The following is a 12669-nucleotide window of genomic DNA, read 5'->3' as shown; positions in this document are numbered from 1 at the left end:
TTAGTGTCACTTGGACTGTGCCACACCAAGCTCCAGCAGCGATTTAAAGGGCCGGGGGCGCCGGGCGCCACTGCTACCACAGTAGCAGTGATGTTAGGCCCTTTTGAATCACTGGGCTCTGATGCAATTGCCCCCTTCCCTCCCTCCCTCCATTGGCAGACCTACAGTAGGGGAATCTTTAAAGATTAACGGTTGGTGATATACAGGAGGTCAGGCTAGATGATTTAATGGCCCTTTTTGGGTTTAAGACTCTATGAAATGTATTAAATCTTTATCATTAGGTCATCCCTGGCTTCCAAAGCAATCCCTTCTGTCCATAGAAAGCCCGGTATAACTTGGAGCAACCTCAACACTGCTCTAAATTATGCTGGGAGGTGAAGTAGCCCTTAGCTTTCCTCAGAATCAGGGATGTGCAAAGCTGGACAAAAGCCACCCTGCTCACTGTCACCTATTCAAATCCCATGCTCCATGTAGCTCAGATGAGATACACAATCTCACTCCTGACCACCTGCCCCTGAAAATATAGTCAGATGTACATATGACTCCAACATGATGCAAAACTGAAAGTGTAGTGGGTACACATTTAATACTTGCAGACTTCTCTCAGTGCATGTAAAAAGGGACAATGGATTTCATTCTTCTGCGGCAGATGTCCCAGGATTTCTAGATAATGAGCTAGATCCCTCGCTGTTACATATTCACATAGTTCCTTTAGCTTCAGTGGAGCTACCTTGATTTAGAGCAGTTGAATCTTTAGCTACAGTCTTTCAGCACAAGTAAGATAATAAGATGCTGCATTATTACACAATTAAATACTTTCCTATTCTGAGTGTGATAATACACACCAATCCCTGGCCCTTGTGATCTGAGTAAAGTTGTCTCACGATTATGAGCCTCAGACGTTTATAGCACTTTTGACTGGATCAGAGGTTATAGCCTCTGCTTTTTAACACTCTGCTTTTATTTGCAGGCTATGAAGTGTAATAGTTCACCATTTTGGTTTAAGTATCACAATAAAAGTCAGTGAGGTGGAACAAGCAATAAGCAGCCGTTTTACATCACTGCTGCTGAGACAGAGTGCTTAAGTCTTCATTAACCTATGGAGGAAGGAGTTACAGAAAAGACACTGGATGTAAAATGACAGGAATGGGGCTCAGAACTCTTCTGGAATTATGCTGGCAGGCACATTTGTGTGTGTGTGTGTGTGTGTGTGCATGCGTGGCCACGTGTATGCTTGCATGGTTTTGTGCTGTCAGGCAAAAATGGTAGAAGGGCTGGAGAGCTCAGATTTAGAATAACCGGTGCACTAGAATCTGGCATCTTCTCTGAGGATGGAAATCAAATCGACATGGGTCTAGGTAGGTGAATATCATTTAGGCAATGACACACCATTTTAATATCCTGGGGACATTTCCTACGATGCATTGGCAAAAACTTTGTTCTTCACCAGGATTTTTATTATAGTTAGCCCAGTGATAGCTTTTCTCTTTCATCCTGTGACTGCCTTCTGATCTACGTGGTGGGCACGTACTGGCAGTTTATCTATCTGTTTTAGGAAGGGCAGTGAGAATATAAGTATGAGGATGAATTTCAGATTATTGGACTCCAGCACAGCCTCCAATAATGGTGATGTCAATTATACTAGTCACTTGTCTACTACTTCTGCTCTCACTAAACTTAACACCACCCACATGAGGGAACCAACTAATGTCATCCACAGTTTACAGGCCAGGAAGCCAACAGGAGAGGTTAGGCCATTTGTTGAAGGCTGCGTGTAGAGTTAGCAGCTGTACTCAGTGCTGACCTAACTCTGCTCTCACTGAAGTCAGTAGTAACGTTTCCAATAACTGCAGTGGGAACAGAGTTAGGCTGACAGTGAGTGCCTTTGAAAATCCCACTTGTGGGGAGTAGCACAGTCAGGAATAGAATGCACCGAACCTGAAACCCAGTCCTCTGTCCAGAGCACTGTAGACCCTTCCACTTTCACTTCATAAGCCAAGGCTCAAGAGCACCGTATAGGCCATTTTTTCAGAACCATACACAACTACACAGCTCCTGCACCTGCAAATGGATACATGCACTAATAATGTGCAACGTGTGCCTAAGCCTCTTCAGGAGACAGACATAAATCAGAGCCATCCTTCTAGGCGCTAGTTTATGCTGGGGATCATACCAGCCTGGAATCAGGAGAGTGAAAGGTTGGCTTAAAGACACCTTTGCTTGACCCCCGCTGCGCTGTGGGTTCTAGTCTACACCAGCAGCCCAGGCTGAGATTTGTGCGGTGTTCTAGGCCATGGTGTTTCTGTTTGCTAAAGAGCTCAGTGAGATGGCTCCTGTTCATTTTCAGTGTAATGCAGATGGTTTCCCTTGCCTGGGGGGAAGCACAGAGCAGAAATGCTGAAGATTCATGGTTCTGGCTTACTGTTGAAAGCTTTTCTTGTCCAGAGAGCAGAGCTTGCCCACTCTGCAACCCTCATGCCTTCGTCTTCTGGTACTGGCCTAGGTCTGGATCTGGGTTTTGCAATGTTGTATCTTTTGAAGTCTGTGCAGGTTCTCTCTGCCTGTTGGTCTTCTGTTCATAATCCACTGCTAACAGTAAAAACTTCCCAAACTATATACTTTTGCTCCTCTTGTGACTGACCTTCCCCCCATTTCAGACCTAAATTGCTCAGGTTTTCTATGCCCTCCCTCCTGCATGCCAAGCAGAAAAATACAAAATATGTTTGCCTTCTGATAAAAACCTGGAATGAAATAATGGATGAGGAAAATACATCCCTTCAGGATACAAAGCACTACTCGCTTCCCCCAGTTCTGCTACAAAGCAATACAAAGAGAAAGATACAGGGAGGAAGTTATGGAGGGAAGAGCGTAACTTTTGAAGACCCGTGTTGAATTCCCCAGGTCTGCCTTATGCTTTTTGAGTAACCTTGGACAAGTCACTCTTTCTCTCTGGACCTCTCTTCTCCATCTGCAAAATGGGGATAAGAGCATGCTCTATTTCACAGGACCACCAAGAGCATAACTACATTAGATTCTCCAGTGCTCAGATACTACGGTGACCAGGGCAATATGTAGAGGAGAATAAATTTAGGTTAAAATAAATGTGAAAACAATAAAGCCTCAAACTAGATTAGAACCCAGTATTTCATTTTGCATTTGATTTGCCTACACAGCTGTAGACCTCAGAGGCAAACTCCACAGAGGCCACTCATTTAGGTCAAGGGAAAAGTTATTCACCATACCTCAGGGACCTTCAGCTAAGTATCCCTGATGTCACCCTACAGGCATATGCAACAATTAGGAACAACAACCGAATGTCCATGGCCTTGTAAAGGGCTTTTACTTTTATGATTAGAGAATACCCTCTCTTTTGCTCCGCAATCATTCAGGAGCCAAGATGTACAGTGCTTCTTGGCAGGCAGTGTGTTTGCATAGCACACACGCTTACATAGTGCAGAATTGCAAAAGCTGTGTCAAAATAACATTAAGGACAGTGTTGGACATTAGCCAGTGCTGAGTTCCAGCCATTGAAAAAAGAGCCACAGCGCCTCTCAGAATAAATGAAAATGGGTCCCTTTGCCACTAGCAGCTGAATCCCAGTTCTGGTTAAAGATCATGAGACCCCAAAAGGCAGGAAATTCCAATTCCAAGCTGAAACTCAATCTTCATTCCCTCCTGTTGTGCTTACTGTATATCTAATGGGGATGTGAGAGTAACACACAATCTCACTGTACTGTATGTACCATATGTGTTGAATTACAAAAGCAAGAATACAGTGGACAGAGCTTCACCCTTAACTCTGTACTTCCTGGTTTAGGTAGGTTTGTCTAAGTGATGCTCCCCTGAACTGTCTTATTGTTCTTTATGCTTGGATGTATTTCAGTTATGATTTTTTTAATTATTAAAGGAATGAATAAAAAAGAAGAAAAAGACATTTTTCTCCCAAACCCAAAGTGTTTGAGCACTGACAGAGCAGATTTAAACACAGCCATTGCAGCTGTTGTGACCTATCACTGAAATATGAAGCAAGAGTATTTTGTTGAACTTTTTCAGTATTTTCTAAGGCTTTCGTGTCGGTGAGTGGTGCCAAGTTGACAGCCGGAGAATCGGAGGGTGCTATTTCTAGAATCACTGTGCGCTAGCCTAACTCTGCAGCCGCTGAAGTCAATGTTAAAGCTCTCACAAACATCAGAAGGAGCTGTTAGGTCAATGCTAATTTTAGGGGGAAAATTACACTCTAGAGATTTGTTTATCCTTAGCACAGGTACTGAGCTTTCCCAGACCAGCCTCGCTGCCAGCATGCCTTACTTACACCTCACACTCCAAGTGCATTGCGGCAGTGGGAGTGAATGGCAGCTTGTGTAGACTTATATGTGCTAGCTATACTCTAGCCAGCTCACTGAAAATAGAACTGAAGACACTGCTGCGGTGCAGGTTACACAAGCCTGCCTGACTTCTCTGGAGATGCACTTGTTTGGGGAGCCCATGCTGCGGCATCCTCGCGTCTGTTTTTAGTGAGCTAGCTAGAGTGGATACATCTACATGGGCTGCTATTCATAATCATGTTCAGTCTCCAGCTCAGGCAGGAAAGGGAGTGAGACCACTAATTGATTTCACATTGCTCTCTGGCAGCCAATCAGAAATTAAAACCTTTTGATCATTCTCTGCTAGCCCTGACTGAATTTGAACCCATTCCCCAATTGTATTCTATTGCCAACCACCTGAGCTATCCGATTTCTAGGCACTTTGTAAAAGGTATATTACTTTTTTAAGGAACGGCAGAGCTCCACTTCTGAAACTGACTGAAAGTACTGTGCACTGTGTGTGTATTTAGCTGGGTATTGAAATTCACACGATACACTCACTGAATCATGAGTGTTCTCTCTTTTAAATATTTACATTAGACAATTTGGGCCTCTAAAATCACCCCTGTCTGTGACTGTTTCTGCATGCCAAACCCACCAGTCAGTACTTAGGCACTTCACTGATCTAAAGTTGTGCCTGCAATTATTTGTGTCTGCATATTTTTGAGCGCAAATAAGGAGGTAACTTTTGAATATCTTGCTGCAGAGGTGCTGGGCAAGTCTGAAATACTATTCAGATGAGGCCTTGATGACTATGTGTAAAACTGAAATGCATTTATTTTTAACCTCAGTCAAAAACCTGTGTCAGAAAGAGGTTTGGGGAAAGAGAGAGAAGTAATGTTTATTAGCCCTTCACAATAGAATCAAAATACAGGGGAAAAGCTATCAGAGGTCTGTGGACTCAGACGGCTTCTTCTCTTTTGCCCTGATTTATGTATTTCTCAGACAGCTATAAATCTCAGCACTCTTTCCCCACTCTCTGGCTCGATGCATGGTAAGTAAATGAGCAGTGGCTAACCCAGACATCCCACCTCAGGGAGAGAGGAAAAAAGCTAAAATAATCCTTCCCTCCCCGACCCATTTACTCTCTCTCACCCTGCACATACACACTCATTTCCAAGACATGTCAGCACGTGCAGGGGATTTCTCAGCTGCTTTTTTACATTGCTGCTGCTTGCTTGCAGGACTTAAGCCAGTGAGAATTTTATAACCGCATTCATTAGACATGTCCAGCCTCTCTGAGTTGGCCCATACAGCAAGTACTGTGACAGATTACCAGCTTCTAGGTTGACTTCACTTGCTTCTTGAGCTACAAGGCTGAATGACAAGCCTTCTTTGGAGATAGCAGGAGATGGAGAACATGGCTATTCCAAAAGCTTCAGAGAGGTGGCTGAATTAGTCTGTAACTGGAAAAACTTAAAAAAACAACAAATACTCTTGCAGCAGCTGAGAACATAAGAATGGCCAGACCGGGTCAGACCAAAGGTCCATCAACCCCAGTATCCTGTCTGCCGACAGTGGCCAGTGCCAGGTGCCCTAGAGGAGGTGGACTGAAGACAATGATCAAGCGATTTGTCTCCTGCCATCCTTCTCCAGCCTCTGACAAACAGAGGCCAGGGACACCATTCCTTAACCCCTGGCTAATAGCCTTTTATGGGCCTAACCTCCATGTATTTATCTAAACTCTTTTTAAAACTCTATTATAGTCCTAACCTTCACAACCTCCTCTGGCAAGGAGTTCCACTGGTTGACTATGTGCTGTTTGAAGAAGAACTTTCTTTTATTAGTTTTAAACCTGCTACCCATTAATTTCATTTGGTGTCCTCTAGTTCTTCTATTATGGGAACAAGTAAATAACTTTTCTTTATTCACCCTCTCCACACCACTCATGATTTTATATACCTCTATCATATCCCCCCTCAGTCTCCTCTTTTCTAAACTGGAAAATCCCAGTGTCTTTAAGCTTTCCTCATATAGGACCTGTTCCAAACCCCTAGTCATTTTAGTTGCCCTTTTCTGAACCTTTTCTAATCTAAAGAATTGGGTTGTGCCCACAAAAGTGCATGATACCATCTACATGTTTTGAATGGTTATACCAGTCTATGTGTGCAAAGGGCATTAGGCCACCTCTCTAGAAATTGGAGCAATTCCACCACTTTCCTGTTATCTATGGGTCGCATTTATCCCAGGGCAAATTTTCATTCCACCCAATATTCACTATTTAGCAGTTCAACCTCATACAGCATGAAAAATCCTACAGGCTTGCTAAGAGGACAAGGGTATGGTAGTATTGGGTAAGGCAGCATGTTCACCTCCATCTCTTCAGTAATTCAGTCCCACAAGATCAATAGATGTACATTCTTGTGTAACCTTTAATAACAGTAAGCAAACGTTAATGGCTCAGCTCCTCACATGGTGGGAATCCATGTAGCTCAATGGAAATCAGTGGAATTGTACAGATTCACTCCAGCTAAGGATCTGGCCCCGCATGTTTTTCTGTACTGTCAGAACTGTCAGATCTAAAAATCTGGGATGAATAGTCTCACAAGAATAGGCTCTCAGGAAGTCACTGGTATAACCTGCTTCTGATGGAAAAAAACAAACAAGGACAAATATTCTTGTGGTATTTCAGTACATCAGGGACCAGCAGCTAAAGATATCAGAGTCTTTTTTTGAACCTCAGAATTGATCACTTGGCTTGGAAGCTTTTTGTTGTGACAGGAGAGGACATTCGTAATTTCTCTGCACAGTTTGACTCTGATCATCTCTACTCCTCAGTTTGATATATTGCCATCAGGATTCAGGTAATATTCAGCATGGCAGTCCAAACAGAGTAATAAAGCCCCTGAATCTCAATACCATCCATAGTTGAATAATAGCTTGAGCCATCTCCCCTTCGCAAAGGACCCTCACTTTCACTATCTGCCTTCTTCTTGTCTGGTGTTTCCTCACATCCCCTAAGGCTGGCTCCTTTCTTGGTTTGTAGGGTTTCCTCATGCTCTACTTGCCGTGACCACAGTCCGGGTAAGTGCAGAGCCTTTTCTTCTTAAGGACACTTGCCTTGGACCAGAAGTGTCAGAGTCAGTACTTTTAGGCTGCTCGCCCTTTCATCCAGGGGCAGAGATAGCTGCCAGGTCCAATGGGTGCACTATGCTAAACTATCAAGAGGGCTCTGACTACTCACAGCAGTACCAGCACTGCAACTGCTAATCTTGGCTTGTTCAGAGGGGAATCCCAAAGGGGCTGGAGAGAGAGCACACACGCAGCCCATCAGGGTTGCGACTGTCCCATCGGGCTGGGCCTAGCTCCTTGCTCAGAGCACTGCGAGCTGCTGCATGGGGTCCTAGCACCGTCCTAATCTGGCCTAGCTGATACTTGGCTCTTGCTCAGATTTGGCTTGTCATGATGGAAGGGGCAGCCAGAGCACATCTGACATGGAAGCCATGTACAATTGCACCCAGTGAATCCTTGTTAATCTGGGCCTAATTTCCATAGGTGCTTTTGAACCCATGGAACCCCTTGCTCTAAATCCATTTTCCTCGTCTTGAGCATTGCTTGGAGTAATTGACCCAAGGAAGTCGATAAATCCAAATTATCTTAAATAAAGCCAGGTTTATTTAACACACAGTAGCAAATAGAAAATAGAAAGAAAATCCATATAAACACAATTTAAACAGAGCAGATGTGGCTGAGTCTAGAGATTATGCAAAAAGCATTTCTAGTTTGCCAGGCTAAAAATCTTCAATTTACAAGCAGTAAGTGAAACTTACCGTATGTCTGTAAAGACCCTCCTATTAGCCTCCCCCCCCCCGATTTGCCTGTGATTAGGGTGTCATTATTGTTTAGTTATGAGCACCTTCCTTAGAGACATTCTCACAGACAGTCTAATAACCACAATACACTTATGTGTTCTCCACCCTTCCTACATCATAGATGTCTAATCAGTTGAGCTGGTTAAAAGTAGGAATTCCTATTCTCCGCTAAATTTTTCCGTGTCAACAATTGTTTTCATTCAAAATAATTTCAAAGTATCCCATAAAACAAACAAACAAACAAAATCAAAGGGGGAGGAATGGGGTTCATCAGAATGTTTTATTACAATTTTGACTTTTAAAAATATTAATTTGTTTCAAAATGAAAAATCAGACTGCTTAGTTCTGATCGTGTTAAGGTGGAACATTTCAACAAGTTTTTGAACACTTTGTTCCAGAGGAGGAGGGTTCAAAATATAATTTCATTGAAATCAACACATTGCTGAAAAACATTTAGGCTTGGTGAAATGGCATTTTCTCCTGGGTAGAATATACTGGCAGGAAATTTCCAACCTGCGATAGATAATTATCATTCTTTTGACCCAACTACTGTTGATGGTTAAATCATTCTATTTGGGCCTCCTTTGGGTTTCAGAGCAGGTTGGATCAAATCCAAATAGAATGCTTTTGGCATTAGATTGCCTTACAGAAGCTGAGGAAAATGTACTACAACTCTTAATTTTTTTTTTCATTTGCCTTTTCCTCAGAGACAGGTTCATGAGGGTTCCAATTTAAAAATGGCATTTTCTTAGGAACAATGAGGCTTGTGTTAATGAGGCTGCATGGTGATAGAACTTCTTCTTTTAGGGTACATCAACATTGCACACATTTAAAAATACGCTATTCTGGAAGAAATACTCTGAAATAGCACATCTACACTACTGGGAAGCCTCAAAATTAGTCTGAGGCAAGCTCCCCGAATGTGGACATACTACTTCAATTTAGAGCCCCAGAAAGCACTGTGAAGTAATTATTTTGAATAGCCCTGGGGAATAGTTATTTCAAAATAGCAGCAGTGGAGAGTCCACACTACTGCTATTCTGAAATAGCTATTTTGGAATAAGCGTTATTCCTCATGGAATGAGGTTTGCAGATTTTGAAATAAGCTGTCTGTTATTTTGAAATTATTTCGAAATAAGGTTATTGCTATGTAGATGTTCACATTGTTATTTCAGAATAACGGCCATTATTCCAAAATAACCCTGCTGTGTAGATGCACCCTTAGTGATGTGTGTAAGACTTTTTTCCATAGCTGGTTACAAGTTTAGGTATACAATTGATCTGTACAGTTTACTGTTGCTTACTGTAACTTAATATGCTTGTATGATTGTATGGCTGAGATTTTTATCTTCCTGGATCCCTGCTTCAAATGCTCATCACCCTTGGATGTTCTTTTATTTAGCCTTGTTTGATTTTTCTGTTTAAAGTGCTGTGAGAGCCAGCATCACATAGACATCTAAAAGTGATTATGATTATTTTCCTTGGATTAGCTATGTGTAAGCAAATTTTCAAAGCATTTTATGTGAGGTAATAGTCCTATGATACCATCCTCCAAATAAAGTCAGTAGGGGTCATAGGGCTAAATCACTACATGGACTACTTTGAAGATTATGGGACTATTCAGTTTAAAAAGCAGACTTCAGACTCTCCATTATCTTTTGCTGAAGCTAAACTCACTACCAACAATGTCAGTCATTACTATAAAAATCAACAGCTTTAAAAAAGAACAAATCAAAACTCTGCTTTTATCACACTCTGGCTCGCATACCAATATTTATAATGAACCATTCCCTCTGATTTGCTTATGTCATTTAATATAGCATTGTGATAAATTATGAAATGTGGAATAATGCATTGTGACCAAAAAGGACACAAAGATCCAAATAGACCCCCCCGCCCCCCTTAAACATTCAGTTTGGACAGATTAATTGCACCATGTTAAATGTGTGTTGTCAGAATCTGTGGGCAGCTTTCAATTCTCCCTGGATGCATTTCTGCTCATGCCTGACCCCTGTTTTTACATCATTTTAAGTGAGGATATTCCCAGTGCATTTCAACAACATATTTAGCATGCCATTAATTTTTCCCCTCTCAAATCTCATTTCTCTGATGCCTTGGCAGCTCATAGTAGGACTAGTTCCTTCTCATTACCAATGCTTTAAAAGAGAAGAGGAGGAAGAAAAACAGCTTTCCATCTTGCACTTTTACTTGCTTCTTTCTGCATCATTTTGAATTTTATAGTTTGTCAAAAATATCCCATGATGATCCAACTTAAAAACCAATGAACGGTCCCGCAGCACAGGATGATCAAGTGCAGTGCCACGTCAGAGAGAAATAAAATAACAATTAAAACCACTAACATTGAATCAGAAGCTCAGTCAGTTGGTTACAATTTGGGGCACCACTGAGTCTGAATGTCTACCCATCCGCCTCTTCCTATCCCTGTTCTGTGGCCGCTGCAGCCTGATGAGTCTTCCTCTGGAGAAGAGTGAGTTAACTAGCAGGTCTATTAGCAGATCATTGAACCTGTGAGCCATTCAAGGGGTAATGAAGCCAATTAACAGGTATATACAGTCAGTTTCTGAGGCCATGTCTTTACTACAGGAAGGTCCACACTGTTAGGATTGAGCTTCTAGAGTTCAATTTGGTGGGTAAAGCTCTTTGCTCCTATTGGCCTTGCACCGTGGGGATGGCAGGGAAACACCAATTAAGGTACGTCACTCCAGCTACATAATTAACATCGCTGGAGTTGCGAGTCATAATTTGACCTTCCCCTTCCGTGGAGACCTGGTCTGAATTTACTGTGTTAGTCTAGAGGATCTTAGTTTAAAATTTGCTTTAAAAACATTAGTGTGTTGTTGAAGATTATAAAATCATATCTTTAAAAACCATCCCTCCTCACAGGCTGCTGTTGGATATAGGGGCACCAGTTTGGATCTCCTTGGTCCAGCACCGCTGGGGCCTGACTAATCCCAAATGAGAATTTGTCGGCCCAGAAGAGGTCCTCTGTCACCGCTCCCCCTGCCAATCTGTCTGGGCTGTTTTCCTAGCTACTGCCAGCTCCCTAGATGTCCCGGGCTCTAGCTCCTGCAGAGAGCCTCTATCCTCACTTGTTGTCGGTTTGTAGTGGGGTAGAGACCTCCCCCACTACCGGAAGGGAGAAAACACCCCTTCGGAAGCCATTTTGGGTGCAGTATAGCCCCGCCCAGTCACCTGACCGGAAGGCAAGGGGCGGGGCTAGGACTATAAAAAGCCTGGCTGAGAGCTCAGTCAGGGCCTAGCCACTGAGGGAGATAGAGGCCTGCCCTGAGCTCCCTGATCTGGAGACTGAGGCCTGGCTGGGGCCCACCCACAGCTGCCTTCCATGCAGCCAGGGAAGACAGCCCTGCCAAGGCTGCTGAGGCCTGGCCAAGCCAGCCAGCAGAGCTACCCTCTGACTCAGAGGAACCTGGAGCTCTGCTGGTGCCTGATGAACTTGAGGACCTGCCTGAGATAGATGTCCTGCTTAAGCCCTGAGGCCTGTGGACACCCGGAGACCCTAAGGTACTGCCAGAGGACCTACGGGCTGACGGGGACCTGGAGAGCTGGCCAGAGCCGGTGGACTGGCTTGAACCCCGATGGCTGCCTGAGCCCTGGGGCCTGATGAGCCTGCTGGATGCTGCTGAGCCCCAACCTGTCGAAGCCTGGATTGGGCCGCCTGGACCCTGCTGGGATGACACTAACCTCGGCTCCCTGGCCTGCTGAAGAAACAGGTACCTGCGAAGGGGGAGACGAGGAGTGGCCCACGGGGTAGTACGGGCTGAGAGGAGCCCTAGGCCAGCAAGTTGCAGGCTGGAGCCTCTGCTGAGCCCGTAGCAGCTGAACTGCTGCATTCAGGGCCCCTGGGCCAGGGCGCAGTGGAGTGGATGGGCCTGCGCCCCCTGTCACCCACTGACCAGGTGGCAGTCTCCTCCTCACCGCTGCTGCAGGTGCGCTACCTGCCCAGCTCCTGCACTAGGAGCTCCTACAAACCTGTGTGTGTTTGTGGCCACGCCTTGCACTAGGGCCTGGCTGCCATTTCACTGCCCTGTCCTGAGATCGGTCTGGCAGTCGCCATTGTTAATTAGCTGCCCCGCCCTGTACCAAGGGCCTGGGCTCAGCTCATTGTGAATAGCTGCCCTGCCCTGTACCAAGGGCCTGGGCTCAGCTTACGGTGCTTTGCTGCCCCCCCCCCCCCGTACCGAGGGCCTAGGCTTGCACCCTGTGCTTTGCCGCCCCGCCCTGTACCGAGGGCCCGGGCTTCCATACTGTTTGGTGCCCTGCCCTGCCCAAGGGCCTGGGCTCCCGTACGGCTTTTTGGTGCCCGGCCGGGATCCGGACCGCACCTTTTAAAAGGGGCCAGGACTAGAACTGTTGCCCTGCCCATAACTGAGAATTTAGAGACTTGAGGATACGGAGAACTTCTTCCCCAGTGGCCCGAACCTGAAGCAAGGCCGGGCCCCTGAACTATTGCC

This window comes from Pelodiscus sinensis, chromosome 18 (genome assembly GCF_049634645.1).
Source record: "Pelodiscus sinensis isolate JC-2024 chromosome 18, ASM4963464v1, whole genome shotgun sequence".
Classification (NCBI taxonomy): Eukaryota; Metazoa; Chordata; order Testudines; family Trionychidae; genus Pelodiscus; species Pelodiscus sinensis.
This window is presented reverse-complemented; position numbering follows the sequence as displayed.